The following is a 7,058-nucleotide window of genomic DNA, read 5'->3' on the forward strand; positions in this document are numbered from 1 at the left end:
GGGCAGACGCTCAACGCAGGAGCTGCCCCCTGGTGGTCAGTGCGCTCCCACAGCAGGAGCGCCGCTGAGCTCCAAGAGCCTCTCCAGATCGGGACTGACTGGGCGCCAGCCTGTGGCAGGCGCAGCAGGGCCAGGATGAGCGCAGCAGGCAGGAGCAGCAGGCGGCATTGGACTGCCAGTTTCAGCCCAATCCCCACAGTCCACGCCAAGGAACCCCACCAGTGCACGAATCCGTGCACCGGGCCTCTAGTAGTTAATAAAGGACCAGCTTCCTTTACTCAGGCTGCTCCTTCAACCATGAAGCAACACACACACCAGGAAAACTCCTATCATTTATCAAGGTGCCTCTCAAGTGCAATGTGTTTAAAAGCCCTGCCAGACACATGTAGGGAGGATTAATTACTTTCTCCTCTGCATACTCATAGATCTTTGTACATACTTCTGCTGTAGTTTCTTTTCACACTGTGCTATGGTAAATACCTCTACTGCTAGACCAAGAAATCAACAAGAGTAGGAACTACGTCAACATCTCCGTATTCTCAGAGCCTACCTCAGTGCGAAGCATACAATAGAATCTCAATGTGATGAACAAAACTACCTGAAAGGAAATGTTTACTGCGCTAATACCCTCATATCACCACTAGAGGACAGTGTGATCAAGATTAAACACCACTGTTCCTGCTGAAAAAAACGCTTTTAAAAAGCTGTATCTTACTTCTCAGATTCTTCGTATATTTTTGCCATGCCTTTTCATAAATGATGTATCTAAATTTGAGGAAATATTCCAAAAATGTAAAAAGAACACTTGAAACAGAGGCTAAAAGGAGACTAGGGATGGATTGCCTGGCCTGGAGAGAAGAAATCACATGCTACCAAGGAGATTGGAGATGCTCCTATTCCTCTCAGCTATGAAGCAGCTCTCTCAACGTTACTGCTATATCTTTTCACATTTAAAGTGCTTGCTCCTCCCCAATAATCCCAGGGTGAAGTATCACGGCCTTTATGAAAATACTGAGGGACAAGGGAATAAGCAGTTATGGGCTAGTGCTGAGACAATACAAATCAAATACAACCTTCAGTCTAAAAAAAGTTTCTGCATAGCTACTTCAGAAGCATAGCAATTCTATGCTACACCTGGTTTTCCTTCTGTTTAGATTTCAGGCCATTGATGGGACAAGAATTCAAGGGGCAAGTTTCTAATGAGATAGCTCCTTCATAAAATGTAAATCAACTTGGGGAGAAACTCAATTCAGCCATGGTCACAGATGACACCTCCTCCATGAAACCTTTCCTGACCCTCCCAGCTACAAGGAAGCTCTCCCTCAGTTCACTCCCACAGTTCTTTGTGCCTCCCTCACCTTCTACCCGGCATTATATTCATGTAGGTATGTGCCTTTACTGGCACTCCTACAGGGTAAACGCATGTTTGTTCATCCTCATCATGTGAAGATTAATATTAATATCTTGCATGTAGTAGGTGTTGAGTAAATTTTGTTTAATAAAACTAAGTGGAACTGAGTTTGTGTTCCAGTAATTAGGAATCTCAAGCCTGCTTTTTAAAGTCTGTTTCCACTTTCTTTTCACACAGCTGCTTTAGCAGTAGCACTTATCAGTTTTAAACTCAGATAGATTCTTGTTTGATTTAAAAATGTCCTATCATACACACTTAGAGCCAGTGCCACAATTTAGCTAACAGTTACATGCAGGCATACCTCAGCAATGTTGCAGGTTGGGTTCCAGAACACCATGTAGTAGCGCAATAAAGTGAGTCATAATCTTTTTGCTGGTGGAGGGTCTTGCCTACAACTTGTAAAAAACACACCTGTGAAGCACAATAAAGCAAAGTGTGCCTGTACTTATTTCACCTAACTTATTTCATCTGAGTTTTTAGGGGTAAGATGTTTATCAAGATCAAGTAAATCTGTGTAGCAGTTTTTGATAATAAATGTATGGCTTTAATGTAGGGGTTACAAGTGCGCAATAGCCAGTAGTTTCAGTTTCCTGTGTCTACAGCACGCCTCTGTCTAGGGAACCAGTGGACTAGAATCCTTTTACCTGGAATATTCTGGTTGCATTTTCCCTGAGGATCAGTTTTCTACTGAGATATAAGAAAATTAGCAAGAACTTAGCTGCTAAAGACAAGAGCCATATAAGATCAGCTGGACTAGGCTGGGTTCTCTGCTTAGGGTCTCACAGGGCTGAGGTCAGGTGTTGGCCAGCTGGCTCTTGTGTGGAGACTCTGGGAAGAACCCACTTCTAGGTTTATTCGAGCTGTTGGCAGGTCCAATCTCTTGCAGTTGTAGGGCTGAGGTCCCCGTTTCCTGGCTGGCAGTCACTGAGGACTCTCTCCCTCAGCTCCTTTCCTATTCACCGTCTCCTCCATCATCAAAGCCAGCAATGGCCTTTGGAGGAATGGAGGGCAGAGAGAGAAAGAAACATCTATTTGTTGTTCCACTTATTTATGCATTTATTGGTTGCTTGTTGTATGTGCCATGACCAGGGATGGAACCTGTCATCATTGATGTTTCTCTCTCTCTCTCTCTCTCTCTCTCTCTCTCTCTCTCTCTCTTTCTCTCTGCCAGGACCCCATATGCTAAGTGTCCGGATGACCAGTCGGCCGTTCAACCAATAAAAGCATAATATGCTAATGATATGCTAAGGCCACTCAACCGCTTGCTATGACATGCACTGACCACCAGGGGGCAGATGCTCCAACTGATAGGTTAGCTTGCTGCTGGGGTCCGGCCCATCAGGACTGAGCGAGATGGGCCAGACATGCCCTGGAGCCCTCCCGCAGTCCCTCCCTGGCTGGCCAACCTCCCGCATCCCTCCCTGGCCCCAATTGTGCACTGGTGGGGTCCCTCGGCCTGACCTGCACCCTCTCACAATCCGGGACCCCTCAGGGGATGTCGAGAGCTGGGACCCCACTGGTACTAATTCTGAGCCTATGCCAACTCCTATAACCAGACACAGAGACATGGTTCTAAAACACATGGATGGGGGTGGGGAGTGTGCATTCAACGGAAGAGGTGGGAATGGGTGCTGGGAAGACACCACAATGCCCACTATTCTTCCCAGACTCCACAGTCACCCCAATGGTATAGTTGCATCCAGAGAGCACCATTCTCACGGAATGCAATGTGAAGGCTGCCCTTTCCCATCCCCACCTGACGACTTTGCACTTTTGTATGTTTACTCGTTTTGTTTCACAACATCCATGCAAGAATAAGGAAACTAACTCAAGGACAGAGTGATTTTGCCAGGGCCACATAATTAGCTAAAAATGGAAGAACCAGAATTAAAATCCAAGTTTCAGAATTCCTAATTTTTCTCTTTCAAATATCTTCAGTTGAAATATAGACGAATCTTTTCTAATTCTGAAGAAGTTTATGCTTTTACAAATGTCATTACAATTCCTATTAACCTTAGAATTAAGATGACATGTTTTATTTGAATGGGTTTGTATCTTTACAATGGAAACAACGTGGTAAGCCAGTCAAAACTCAAACAATTTACTAGTTCTGGGGTTTGTGTGTGTGTGTGTGCACACTGTGTAACAGGAATGTGTTCAGCTGCAAATGACAGAAAAACCAATTAACAAGAATTTAAACAAGATGAGAATTTGTCTCACAAAACAAGAAATCCAGAGCTAGGCAGTCCAAGCTGGTGCGTCAGTTCCATCATTTCAGAAATGACCCGGATTTCTTTATCTTTCCACCACACTGTCCTAAGTGTTTTGACATTTATCCCCATGCTTGCAGCCTCATAGGGACACGACTGGAGCACCATATCCACACACATCCTCATTTCAGGCAGGACAAAGGTAGCACAAACCAGACCAATCATCTGAATGAGCACAGCCCATCACTTGAAGCATTTTTATAACTCTTCTTGGAAACTGTAACTCGTCAGAGACCCTTACAAGGCACATCAAGAAAACATATTTTTTCATTTACTCTGAGCTTACCAGGTGCCTCCTCACCAGTGCACTCCAGACAGTGAGCTGTATGTGCGGATCCAAGGAAAAATTAGGCAGGCCCTTCCTCTCTTCTAGTAAGCCTAAGGGGTAACAAACAACTAATGTGGAATGTAATCGGTGTACACGTGTATGTGCAAAATGCTCTGGTAGCAGAAAGAAAACACACACACAATTGATTCTAATTAAAACATTAGGAAAATGCTTTTTTTTTGCAAAGAATTCAAGTGAATGCTATACTAGGGATTTCAGAGTTTTGCTTTGAAAGACCATTGAAGTATTTTTTAAAAATATATTTTTATTGATTTCAGAGAAGAAGGGAGAGGGAGAGAGAGATAGAAACATCAATGAGAGAGAATCATTGATCGGCCGCTTCCTGCACAGAGATTAAGCCTGCAACCTGGGCATGTGCCCTGACCAGGAATCAAACCATGACCTGATGGTTCATAGGTCGATGCTCAGCCACTGAGACATGCCAGCTGGGCACCACTGAAGTATTTTTAAACAAAGGACTGTTAAGAAGTCATGTATTTTGAAAAGGTCTTTCTGGTAGCCATTGGAGCAGGTAACAGACTGAAGGCAAGACCAGCTGGCAAGCTATGTAAATAACTTGGGTTAGAGATTTGAGGGCCTTGACTAGGTCAATGGCCATGGGAATCCAGAGAAAAAGAATCAATTCAAGTGAGGTCTGGTTCAAAATATAATGCTTGATGATCATCTGTTCTTCAGTCTTGGCTCTATATGTCATTGTGCAATTTTTAAAAAATTCATCTTCTAAGGATAGATTTTCCACACCACGGGGGGTATTCTAAAGAATGAGTTGCACAGATTCAGACAGATCAGTATGTTCTGTTTCTATAAAGACAAATCAAGAAGCATTATGTATGTAAACAGATAGATAGATGATAGATAGATAAATAGATGGATTTTGTAAAGATATGGACCCACGTCTTAGTGATTATCTGATGTTGAGTAGGATCCAGAGTTTATTTTTTTATCTTGCTAATCTGCATTTTCTATCTTTTTCTATAATGACAATGTATTGTTTATGTAAAAAAGGAGCTATTTTTAATAATTTCAAAAAGCTATAGTCATTAAACCTGAGGAGTTGTAACAATGTTAACAATGTCAGCGTGGCTAAGGTAAGTTTATTTCCTCAAGTGTACTACTTTGGGACAATGCTCAAGTTGAAATGTGAAAAAGATTATTTCTTTTAAAAACAAACAAACCAAAAGTTCACTATTTCAGAGCTATTCCTTCAATAATTAAGGTATTGGTTATAAAGCACTCCTAAATGGCCTGTCAGAACTAACTTCACTATTGTTTTCTAGATTAGTATCACTTGTAATCTGGTCTCCTTTTCTTTCATGGAAGTAACCACTTCGCTAACCTTCCCATCCTTCCCTCTCCCAAACTCCCATTCCCCACAGGCATAATTAATGAGCGCAGGCTTTCAATCTAGACTTAGGGATATGAAATGTTCCTCCTGCCTAATTCCCAGTTTATGCTTGGATGCCATCACTACTGCACTTCTCGCTGACACTTGCATAGCTGAAAAGTATCTTCTCTACGCTTTTGTACAGAACTCTGTATGTCCTGCTCTCTCTCCCACCTGGGCTGCCGGAAGCATGTTGCTGGTGGTTGGGAACGTGTCTCTCAAGCCCACTTGTTCCCCTGGAACCCTCACTGCAGCTTCCCAGGGCCCTCTTCCCCCCCTCCAGCCCCCACCCCGGAGTGCAAGCGCATGAAGGACGGATGGGGTAGTGCACTGAGAGCAAGCTATTTAATAAAAGGCAGAAGAAAACATCAACAAATTAAAATTTCCGACTTGCCTTATTCTGCCAATATGTAAGCATTTTTTTCTATTGAATGTGACTGCTTGTACAGACATACACACTTCTATTTAGTCTCACACATGAAAAGAGAAAGCATAAGGCATGCAATTCTTATCCAAACATTTTAATCACAAATTTCTAAATCCAGTTGAAAACAATAGGAAAGGAATATTTTTTTCCCCTAGAATTCTATCAACCTAGCTTGGTAGCACAAAATATATTGAATTGTAGTTAAAATAAAAGCTTCCACTTATAAAATAGCATTTTAGTTATTGCTGTACCAAAAGATTGCATACTGACTTGCTAAAAGTATGAAATAAGTGTAGGTTTCTTTGTATAGGATGAGTATTTCAGAGGCTTAATAAGGAAGGAAAATGCTGGGAAATAATTTAAAAAATATATTTTAAGGAGAATGCTTCAAAGTAATGTATTTATATATATTTCCCCTCCAAGCCTAATTATCAATGAAATACTTTTTGCTGACTATATGGCACTTACTCCATACCTTTTGCTAATTAACATTTATTTTATTTTTTATTTAATATATTTTATTGACTTTTTACAGAGAGAAAGGGAGAGGGATAGAGAGTTAGAAACATCAATCAGCTGCCTCCTACACACCCCCTACTGGGGATGTGCCCGCAACCAAGGTACATGCCCTTGACCGCAGATGCTCTATCCACTGAGCCAAACCGGTTAGGGCGCTAATTAACATTTAAATAGGTGATGACTGCAACTATATTAAAACTAGAAAGCCTTTTTCTAAATGAAAGTTAGAATTTATTATTTTTATAAGGTAATACTGAATACTAATTTTATTGTATTCATTACATTTTTGCCTCAGACCTGCTTGTTACAAATTCTGGGTTTGAAAAACATGCAACTTCATCTTATGATGCACTGTAACTAGTACTGAGTTATGTTAATAAAGGAAATATGTGAAACAATAGATAAACATCACCCCATCCTTCGGTTTGTTTCAGAGGTATTTTTGGTTCCTATATTTGCATCTGGGTATCCTTGATCTGAAAATTCAACCTCCAATCAAATAAGAAAGCCACACTCTAAAAATCTGAAGACCTGCATGTCCAGGAATTCCCTATTTTCAATAGGGGATACAGCGCTTTCTCACTCTCCTTTCCTTCCGATCAGCAGGTGTCTCCGCCCCAGCTCCCCTCTCTCCTCTCCCCCTCCTCACTGAGAAAAGGAAAAGGAGGGGGCGATAAGAAAGGAAATTGTCTTGGTGG

Source organism: Myotis brandtii, unplaced genomic scaffold (genome assembly GCF_000412655.1).
Source record: "Myotis brandtii unplaced genomic scaffold, ASM41265v1 scaffold810, whole genome shotgun sequence".
NCBI lineage: Eukaryota > Metazoa > Chordata > Mammalia > Chiroptera > Vespertilionidae > Myotis > Myotis brandtii.